The sequence below is a fragment of the Kogia breviceps genome, chromosome 4 (assembly GCF_026419965.1).
Source record: "Kogia breviceps isolate mKogBre1 chromosome 4, mKogBre1 haplotype 1, whole genome shotgun sequence".
NCBI classification, from domain to species: domain Eukaryota; kingdom Metazoa; phylum Chordata; class Mammalia; order Artiodactyla; family Physeteridae; genus Kogia; species Kogia breviceps.
This window is the reverse complement of record NC_081313.1, coordinates 49155452-49166557: the sequence shown is the minus strand read 5'-3', so window position 1 is coordinate 49166557 and position 11106 is coordinate 49155452. Positions and strand designations below refer to the sequence as shown.

The 11106-nt window shown below is 39.4% G+C and overlaps 1 non-coding gene across 1 annotated transcript; it reads left to right on the top strand.

Moving 5' to 3' along the window:
• Nucleotides 1-5975: 5975 nt before the first annotated feature.
• Nucleotides 5976-6083, top strand: LOC131756444 (U6 spliceosomal RNA). Its single transcript, XR_009335627.1, has one exon. It is a non-coding gene; the product is annotated as a U6 spliceosomal RNA (small nuclear RNA).
• Nucleotides 6084-11106: the final 5023 nt, after the last annotated feature.

Sequence of the window (11106 nt, the reverse complement as noted above, 5' to 3'; positions counted from 1 at the left end):
TCATAGATAGCCATTAAAAAGACTATCTATCCTAATATCTTCTCAGTACTTGATAAAAGTTTGATCTTTTGATAAGTTTAGCTTAGAAAGAGCTAGAGTTACTGTGAGTGATTTTCACCTTTAAAGAATTTATTTTCTTCATGGACCCTTGACAAAACAAGTTACAGAACAGTAGGTATTTCTATAAAGAGGTCTTAGTAAGAATTTTTACTTTTTCATCTTTATATTCCTCATTGTATACATTTTACTTCAAATTTTTAAAAAGCACTGGTAAGAATAAAGCAGGAAAATTTTAATTAGGAAAAAAGATAGGTCAAGAACTGTGACAACCTGAGATTTTACACTACGAGCTAACAAATTAACATGGTACAGTTTCATGAATACTGACAGAAGACACAAGACTCCCGGGTCAGAGATAAAAGACTATTACTGACAAAAATGGCAAAAGCAAAGCGTCGGTATTTTCTTAGACCAGTTTCCCAATCTCCAATTCCCAAAGGCATTGCAAAGAGGGCCAGATGATACCTGCATACACTCTGGGTTGTACTTCGGGAAAATAACTGAGCTTTAAGCATCTGAATCTTTTCAGCAGGCATGCCTGTTCTTTGCTCTGGAGGAAGCCACCTCTGTTTTCCAAGGCTATTCACTGTGCAAACATGCTTGAAATGTAATCTGGAACAAAGGGAGTCAGTGCCTCTGCTCTCAAAACTTGCAGAAATTTGAGAGACTTATAGAGAATCAGTTCCTAGTAGAATATATATCACCCTTTTTAGTGGCTGCATATTTAATGGTATTAGTGTTCTATGATATATTTAACTAATAGAGCTTACTTTCTAAAGCCATCATTAACATTCTTGGATTTGTCCTATTACTTCTTTGAGATTACTCTAGAAATGGGATCAGCGAGTCACACTTCTATAAACTTTTTGTAAGATTTTCTTCTGTGTACCTTGCCCTCTAAGAAGCTTGTTGCTCATACCTTGCTCATGTAATAAATATTTGGTTCCCCTTACTTTCACTAATGTGGGATATTACCAATCTGTTTGATCTCTTCAAATCTAAAAGGCAAAGTGATATCTTTGTTTTCATTTGTTGATTATTAATAAAACTGAATATTTTTCACTATATTTATTAACCATGTATCTTCTTTTATATTTTAAATATTGATATCCAACAAGCCATTTTTTTTTATAAAAGCATTCATCTCTGTCTTATTCATTGGTAACAATTCTTTTCTTTTTGTAATTTTTAATTTTTTATTGGCTGCACCATGCAGCTTGCAGGATCTTAGTTCCCCAACCAGGGATCAAACCCACGCCCCCTGCAGTGGAAGTGCGGAGTCCTAACCACTGGACCACCAGAGAATTCCCGGTAAAAATTCTTTACGTATCTTTTTTTATATATATAACAGAATTTTTATACAACAGAATAAATCTAGTTCAACGCACACCTGCAAATATTTACCCTATTCTTAAGGGCAACCTTCAAGCCCCCAGATTATTACTCTATCTCTGGGGGGAAATCTAGGGTAATTCTACAGCTATAACATAACTATAAACCCCTTTATTTCTTCCTTTGGGCATCTCTGTCTTAATATGTCATCAAAGGTCTGTGCTAAATAGCTTAAAACTCATCAAATTGCAAATGTGAATTTCCACATAAGTCCTTCTTTCTTTGCCCCGCCAAATTTTATAGGATTAAGTTTGAAACTAATTATAAAAGCAATGTGGAACGCTAAGGAACAAGACTAAAAAGGCTCTAATAGAACAGTTTGATCCTAGCCTGTTATAATAGAAGTGTCTCATCTCTCCTAGTGTTACAGTGAAAGTCATTATCCACTAACATCCCTATTTCCCAGGCCAAGTAAATACAAAAAGTTGTTAAGTCTGCATATAAAACACATGTGGTTTTGCTATAAATATAAAACTTAAAGAAGTGACATAATTTGTTAATCTTGCTAGTTGTCTCCCTATTTGGAGACTATTTTAATTACCTTTGAAAATTGTGTTCCATCAAAAAAACAAATCATTTTTTGCAAATCATAGCCGGAAATTAGAGGACTATAATAGGGAAAATATATTCAAATTGAAAGTACTTTAAAAAGTGATTGCAACATTAAAATGAAGTCCTTCAACTCTATAATAAAGCACCTTTTCCCCACAGAAAGAAAGAAAAAAAAGCTGTTAGGCTGTTATATTCAACATACAAGAGCAAAATTTGACAAGGACTTTCTGTGAAATGAAAGGCAACGTGTTAAATGAGAACCCAGTCGTGAATGCCAAATCTCAAAATTCTCAAGGAAACCTTTTCACTGATTCCAGGTAGCTGATGTGTTTAGGTAGCAGATATTTAAATATAATTTTAAAAACTAAAACAAAATGAATAAATAATTTCAAGGTCAGGATAAAAACTAAAATAAGAGATCCAGATTCCTCCAGTGCTTGTATTGGTTTGAAGAAATCAAAGTTGAACTAATATTCCTTAAGAGTTGGGAAACCAGTGCCTCTGGATTCTCCAAACTCATGAGGTGCAAAGAGAACCTTCAGAACCCAGTTAGAGACATCCAGGGACCAAAATTATACTATGTCCAAAGAAGCCAGTGGACTTCCCTGCTGGCGCAGTGGTTACGAATCTGCCTGCCAATGCAGGGGACACGGGTTTGATCCTTGGTCCAGGAAGATCCCACATGCCACAGAGCAACTAAGCCCGTGTGCCACAACTACTGAGCCCGAGAGCCACAACTACTGAAGCCCACGCACCTAGAGCCTATGCTCTGCAACAACAGAAGCCACCGCAATGAGAAGACCGCTCACTGCAACAAAGAGTATCCCCTGCTTACCGCAACTAGAGAAAGCCTGCATGCAGCAATGAATACCCAACACAGCCCAAAATAAATAACTAAATATATCTGTTAAAAACAAAAAAAAAAGAAGAAGAAGGCAGAATTTCCGGTGGCACCAGAAAGTGAAAGGTACTTTTGCAGCCAGATGTTGTCAATGTTCTTTATTCTTTGGGTCATAGAGAAAAAACTCCAAGTGGCCAGTAATTGCATTGTTTTTCTTCTTGACATTGTGTAGCTATTTGGGGCCCACACATGGACACATATACTTATAACTTTAATCCAACACCCCACAAACTCAGTTTCCCTATCTTGCTCAGGCCCATGCTGGAACGTAAAAGAATATACATGAACTGGACTAGTATCACCTCACCCCCCTCCCTTTTATTTACTTATTTCTCACAACAACCCCCATTATATATTGAGCCTCAGGTGGTTTAAGTGACTTATTTTATATCTCACACTTAGGAAACAGTCGAGTTTCTTTCACTCTCAGAAACTTTCAAGACTTGCTTTTTCTTTGTGGCTCTCTTGGCACCTGAGTTCAGCTACCTTCTGGAGCACAGTGAGGGTCTGTTTGGCTTTCTTATCCCTCCCTAAGGTGGTCACAGAGGCCCTGCACAGCAGACAGTATCTTCTGCCTTTTGGAAAGAGAAGCGATATTCTCCTATTTGTGCACCCTATGCCAGGTACAGCTAAAAATCTACCTCTCTATAATCATGATATCACAAAGTTAGCCCTATATGCTAAGGGATGCTCCTTGGGATCACTCTGATAATCTTTCTGTTCTGTGCACTTCACATGCAGAATGAGGGAAGAAACCTCTCAGGAGTGAAGAGGCTGGGTAAACAGGTGAGAACAAAGCAGGAAGCAAAGAAGGGATCAGGCACAGTGTGCAAAGTGTCTCTAAAACTCTAGAGGAAGAAATAAACATTCAGGGAACCAAGTGCTCAGGGGATGAGGTCAGTTGGTACTTCAGTCCACAGCTAAGATAATACCAACTCTCCCTCTACCCTCTGGGACAAGACAGATCTGATGCTCTCGGTACTGCGTGGGGACAGGGGGGTGCCTAGCCACAGTTTGGGATGTCTGGCGCATGAAAACCCTTCTTCTCTAAGAAATACCCTTATGACCTGTGGGATACTCTGTTAATAAATTCCCCTTTTAGGATTAAAGTCTTACTCTCAGATTCTCACAGGAAGGCACCTTAGTCCTGCCCTCATGCATGCCTAGTTCATCTCATTCTGGAGCCTTTCTGGTTCATGCTCTTCATTTAGTAAACACTTAGTCTTCTTGACCTCCCCCATCTATTATTCTCCTAGGGCTGCTGTAAAAAAAAATCATCATAAAATTGGTGGCTTAAAACAACAGAAACTTATTTCCTCACAGTTCTGGAGGCCAGAAGGCCAAAACTGAGGAATCAGCAGGGCTCCTTCTGAAAAATCCAGGGCAGGATCCTTCCTTGCCTCTTCCAGCTTCTGGTGGCTCCAGGAATTACCTGGCCCATGGCAGCCAAAAACCAGTTGCTACCTCCATTTTCACATCACCTTCTCTCCTTTCCTATAATGACACTTATCATTGGAATGAGGATCCACCCAGTAATCTAGGATGATCTCATCTCATGATCCTTAACTTAATTACATCTGTAAAGGGTCTTTTCCCAGTGAGGTCACATTCACCAGTTCTGGAATTAGGACATGGAAATATCTTTTGGGGAGCCCCCATTCGACCCACTACATGCATGTAGGCACTTAGTAGAGAGACCTAACTCAGTTCCTGTTTGTCTGTTTACTTTGCATCTTTTAAACAGCACTGTCCAATATAACTTTCTCCCACGGTGGAAATGTTCCATATCCATGCTGTACAACATGGTAGCCACATGTAGCTATTAAGCACTTAAAACGTTAGCTAAGAGAATTGAATGACTAAAATTTTAAATTTTTATTTAATTTTAAGCAACTGAAATATAAGTAGCCCCACGTGGTTAATGGCTGCTAATTGGACAGCCACAGTTCTAACATTTTTTTGTAGGATTTGCTTTTTATATATATTTTTCCAACTTTATTGAGGTAGGATTGATTGATAAAAATTGTATATATTTAAGGTCTACAATGTAATGACGATATATGTATATATTTTTCAATGCTTAGCACAATCAAGTTAATGAATATATCCATCACCTCACACAACTACCTTTGTCTGTATGTGTGTGGTAAGAAGACTGAAGATCTACTCTCTTAGCAAATTTCAGGTATACAATACAGTACTACTAACTATAGTCACCATGCTCTACATTAGATCTCCAGAGCTTATTCATCTTAAAACTAAAATCTATGCCCTTCGACCAGTATCTCCCTAACCCCACCCCACCCCCACCCCTGGAAACCACCATTCTACGCTCTGGTTCTATGTCCTCAAAGTTCATACGTTTTGTCACAAATGGCAGGATTTCCTTCTTTTTATGGCTGATTTTTATTCCATTGTATACATATATACCACATTTTATTTATCCATTAATTTATTCGTGGCTTAGGTTGTTTCCATATCTTGAAAATTCTAAACTTCTGACAAGGTTTACCTACTGTCTTCTCCTTTCCTGTTTTCTGTCCTTATGAGTTTACACTCATTTCTTTATTGTCCTTCTCATGAGATTATAGAAAGTAGCAAAGATGAATACATGAGATTGTGGAAAGTAGCAAAGATGAATACATGTGTTCACAAAAATAAATACAAGTAGCAAAGGTGCTTAGTCTGCCATATTTAACTGGATGGCCCTATCAATTATCACGGAACTAGCTCATATTCTCTCATTATGATAAAAACCATCATGGGAAGGGGAGTTCATTAACAAATTCAATATTTGGGTGGCTTTTTCTGGGTCATTTTGGCTAAGGTCTCAATCTAAGGGCAGAAGAGAAATGGAATAATGGTACCTTGGGATTGCAGAAGCCAGGGTCCCCTGCCCATATTCATGACTCTTGAAAACTTACACTATCTTAAAAGAATATGGAAGTCATTAGGCAGGTAGAATGTTAGATGATGTTCCACACCATATGAATCAGACATAAGTACAAGGTCAAGTCTGACTCAGGCAACAAAGATTTCCCAAAGATTTTATGAATTTTAAAATTATTATGTGCTCGCTTCAGCAGCACATATACTAAAATTGGAACAATACAGAGAAGATTAGCATGGTCCCTGCACAAAAGATGATGAGCAAATTCGTGAAGCGTTCCATATTTTACCTGCACAGAGAACTGGTGCCGACCGGCACTCACCAGCCTGAGAGGCTTGTCTGCTCACCCACTGGGGCAGGCAGAGGCTGGGAGCTGAGGCTCCAGCTTCAGAGGTCGGAACCCAGGGAGAGGGCTGGGGTTGGCTGCACAAACACAGCCAGAAGGGGGCTAGTGCGCCACAGCTAGCCAGGAGGGAGTCCGGGAAAAAGTCTGGAGCTGCAGAAGAGGCAAGAGACTTTTTCTTGCCTCTTTGTTTCCTGGCGGAGAGGGGATTAAGAGCACCGCTTAAAGGAGCTCCATGACAGGCGCGAGCCGCGGCTATCACTGTGGATACCAGAGACAAGCATGAGACACTAAGGCTGCTGCTGCAGCCACCAAGAAGCCTGTGTGCAAGCACAGATCACTCTCCACACCTCCCCTGCAGGGAGGCTCTGCAGCCCACCACTGCCAGGGTCCCATGATCCAGGGACAACTTCCCTGGGAGAATGCACGGCACGCCTCAGGCTGGTGAAATGTCACGCCGTCCTCTGCCACCACAGGCTTGCCCCGCATTCTGTACCCCTCCCTCCCCTGACCAGAGTGAGCCAGAGCCCCCGAATCAGCTGCTCCTTTAACCCCATCCTGTCTGAGCAAAGAACAGATGCCCTCAGGCGACCAACACACAGAGGGGAGGCCACATCCAAAGCCGAACCCCAGGAACTGTGCAAACAAAGAGGAAGGGAAATCTCTCCCAGCAGCCTCAGGAGCAGCGGATTAAATCTCCACAATCAACTTGATGCACCCTGCATCTGTGGAATACCTGAATAGACAACGAATCATCCCAAATTGAGGAGGTGGACTTTGGGAGCAACTGTAGACCTGGGGTTTGCTTTCTGCATCTAATTTGTTTCTGGTTTTATGTTTCTCTTAGTTTTGTATTTAGAGTTTATTATCAGTGGTAGATTTGTTTATTTGGTTACTCTCTTCCTTTTTTTTTATAGGTAAATATATATTTTTTTCCTTTTTCTCTTTTTCTGAGTGTCTATGTATATACTTCTTTGTGAGTTTATGTCTATATAGCTTTGCTTTTACCATATGTCCTAGGGTTCTGTCAGGGTTTCTTTGTTCGTTTGTTTTTTTAGTATAGTTTTTAGCACTTGTTATCATTGGTGGATTTGTTTTTTGATTTGGTTGCTCTCTTCTTCCTTTCTTTCTTTCTTTTTTTCAAACTTTTCTTCTAAGCCATGTAGCTTACAGGGTGTTGGTGCTCCAGCCAGGTGTCAGGCCTGTGCCACTGAAGGGGGAAACCCAAGTTCAGGACATTGGTCCACCAGAGACCTGCTGGCTCCACATAATAACAAATGGCAAAAATTCTCCCAGAGATAACCATCTCAATGCTAAGACCCAGCTCCACTTAATGACAAGCAAGCTCTAGTACTGGATACCCTATGCCAAACAACTAGCAAGACAGGAACACAAGTCCACCCATTAGCAGAGAGGCTGCCTAAAATCATAAGTTCACAGACACCCCAAAACACACCACTAGACATGGTCCTGCCTACCAGAAAGACAAGACGCAGCCTCATCCACGAGAACACAGGCACTAGTCCCCTCCGCCAGGAAGTCTACACAACCCACTGAACCAACCTTAGCCACTGGGAGCAGACATCAAAAACAATGGGAACTATGGACCTGCAGCCTGCAAAAAGGAGATGCCAAACACAGTAAGTTAAGCAAAATGAGAAGACAGAGAAACACATAGCAGAAGAAGGAGCAAGGTAGAAACCCACCAGACCTAACAAATGAAGAGGAAATAGGCAGTCTACGTGAAAGGGAACTCAGAGTAATAATACAAAAGATTATCCAAAATCTTGGAGATAGAATAGAGAAAATACAAGAAACGTTTAACAAGGACCTAGAAGAACTAAAGAGCAAACAAACAATGATGAACAACACAATAAAGGAAATTAAAAATTATCTATAAAGAATCAATAGCAGAATCACTGAGGCAGAAGAAAGGATATGTGGCCTGAAAGACAAAATACTGGAAATAACTACAAGGCAGAATAAAGAAAAAAGAATGAAAAGAATTGAGGACAGTCTTAGAGACCACTGGGACAACATTAAAGGCACCAACATTCGAATTATAGGGATCCCAGATGAAGAAGAGGAAAAGAAAGGGACTGAGAATATATTTGAAGGGATTACAGTTGAAAACTTCCCTAATATGGGAAAGGAAAGAAGCAATCAGGTCCAGGGAGCACAGAGAGTCCCATACAGGATAAATCCAAGGAGAAACACACCAAGACACATATTAATCAAACTATCAAAAATGAAATACAAACAAAAAATACTAAAAGCAGCAAGGGAAAAACAACAAATAACACACAAGGGAATCCCCATAAGGTTAACAGCTGATCATTCAGCAGAAAATCTGCAAGCCAGAGGGAGTGGCAAGACATATTTAAAGTGATGAAAGTCAAACACCTACAACCAAGACTACTCTACCCAGCAAGGATCTCACTCAGATTCGATGGAGAAATTAAAACCTTTACAGACAAGCAAAAGCTAAGAGAACTCAGTACCATCAAACCAGTTTTACAACAAACGCTTAAGGAACTTTTATAGGCAGGAAACACAAGAGAAGGAAAAGACCTACAATAACAAACCCAAAACAATGGAGAAAATGGGAATAGGAACATACATATCAGTAATTACCTTAAGTGCAAATGCATTAAATGCTCCAACCAAAAGACACAGACTGGCTGAAGGGATACAAAAACAAGACCCATATATATTCTGTCTACAAGAGACCCACTTCAGACCTAGGGACACATACAGAATGAAAGTGAGGGGATGGAAAAAGATATTCCATGCAAATGGAAATCAAAAGAAAGATCGAGAAGCAATTCTTATATCAGACAAAATAGACTTTAAAATAAAAACTATTACAAGAGACAAAGAAGGACACTACATAATGATCAAGGGATCGATCCAAAAGAAGATATAACAACTGCAAATATTTATGCACCCAACACAGAGCACCTAAATACATAAGACAAATGCTAAGAGACATAAAAGGGGAAATCGACAGTAACACAATCATAGTAGGGGACTTTAACATCCCACTTTCACCAATGGACAGATCATCCAAAATGAAAATAAATAAAGAAACACAAGCATTAAATGACACATTAAACAAGATGGACTTAATTGATATTTATAGGATATCCCATCCAAAAATGGCAGATTAAACTTTCTTCTCAAATGCTCATGGAACATTCTCCAGGATAGATCATATCTTGGGTCACAAATCAAGCCTTGGTAAATTTAAGAAAATTCAAATCATACCAAGTATGTTTTCCAACCACAATGCTATGAGACTATATATCAATTACAGGAGAAAATCTGCAAAAAATACAAACACATGGAGGCTAAACCATACACTACTAAATAACCAAGAGATCACTGAAGAAATCAAAGAGGAAATCAAAAACTACCTAGACACACCACTATAAATCAATTATACTCCAATAAAGGTGTTAAAAAATAAATACCTAGAAACAAATGACAATGAAAACATGATGATCCAAAATCTATGGGATGCAGCAAAAGAATTCTAAGAGGGAACTTTATCGCAATACAATCCTACCTCAAGAAACAAGAAACATCTCAAATAAACAGCCTAACCTTACACCTAAAGCAATTAGATAAAGAAGAACAAAAAACCCCAAAGTTAGCAGAAGGAAAGAAATCATAAAGATGAGATCAGAAATAAATGAAAAAGAAATGAAGGAAACGAAAGCAAAGATCAATAAAACTAAAAGCTGGTTCTTTGAGAAGATAAACAAAATTGATATACCATTAGCCAGACACATCAAGAAAAAGAGGGAGAAGACTCAAAATCAACAGAATTAGAAATGAAAAAGGAGAAGTAACAACTGACACTGCAGAAATATAAAGGACCATGAGAGATTACTACAAGCAAATAAATGCAATAAAATGGACAACCTGGAAGAAATGGACACATTCTTAGAAAAGCACAACCTTCTGAGACTGAGCCAGGAAGAAATAGAAAATATAAACAGACCAATCACAACCCCTGAAATTGAGACTGTGATTAAAAAACTTCAAACAAACAAAAGCTCAGGATGAGATGGCTTCACAGGCGAATTCTATCAAATATTTAGAGAACAGCCAACACTTATCCTTCTCAAACTCTTCCAAAATATAGCAGAGGGAGGAACACTCCCAAATTCATTCAACGAGGCCACCATCACCCTGATAGCAAAACCAGACAAAGATGTCACAAAGAAAGAAGACTACAGGCCAATATCACTGATGAACATAAATGCAAAAATCTTCAACAAAATACTACCAAACTGAATCCAACAGCACATTAAAAGAATCACAGGGCTTCCCTGGTGGCGCAGTGGTTGAGAGTCCGCCTGCCAATGCAGGGGACACAGGTTCGTGCCCCGGTCCGGGAAGATCCCACATGCCGCGGAGCGGCTGGGCCCGTGAGCCATGGCCACTGAGCCTGCGCATCCGGAGGCTGTGCTCTGCAACGGGAGAGGCCACAACAGTGAGAGGGCCATGTACCGTAAAAAAAAAAAAAAGATCATATACCATGATCAAGTGGGGTGTACCCCAGGAATGCAAGGATTCTTCAATATATGCAAATCAATCAATGTGATAAACCATATTAACAAACTGAAGGAGAAAAACCATATGATCATCTCAATAGATGCACAGAAAGCTTTTGACAAAATTCAACACCCATTTATGATAAAAACCCTACAGAAAGTAGGCATAGAGGGAATTTACCTCAACTTAATAAAGGTCATATATGACAAACGCACAGCCAACATCATTCTCAATGGTAAAGAACTGAAACCATTTCCTCTAAGATCAGGAACAAGACAAGGTTGATTAGCCACAGCAATCAGACAAGAAAAAGAAATAAAAGGAATCCAAATAGGAAAAGAAGAAGTAAAGCTGTCACTGTTTGCAGATGACATGATACTGTACATAGAGAATCCTAAAGATGCT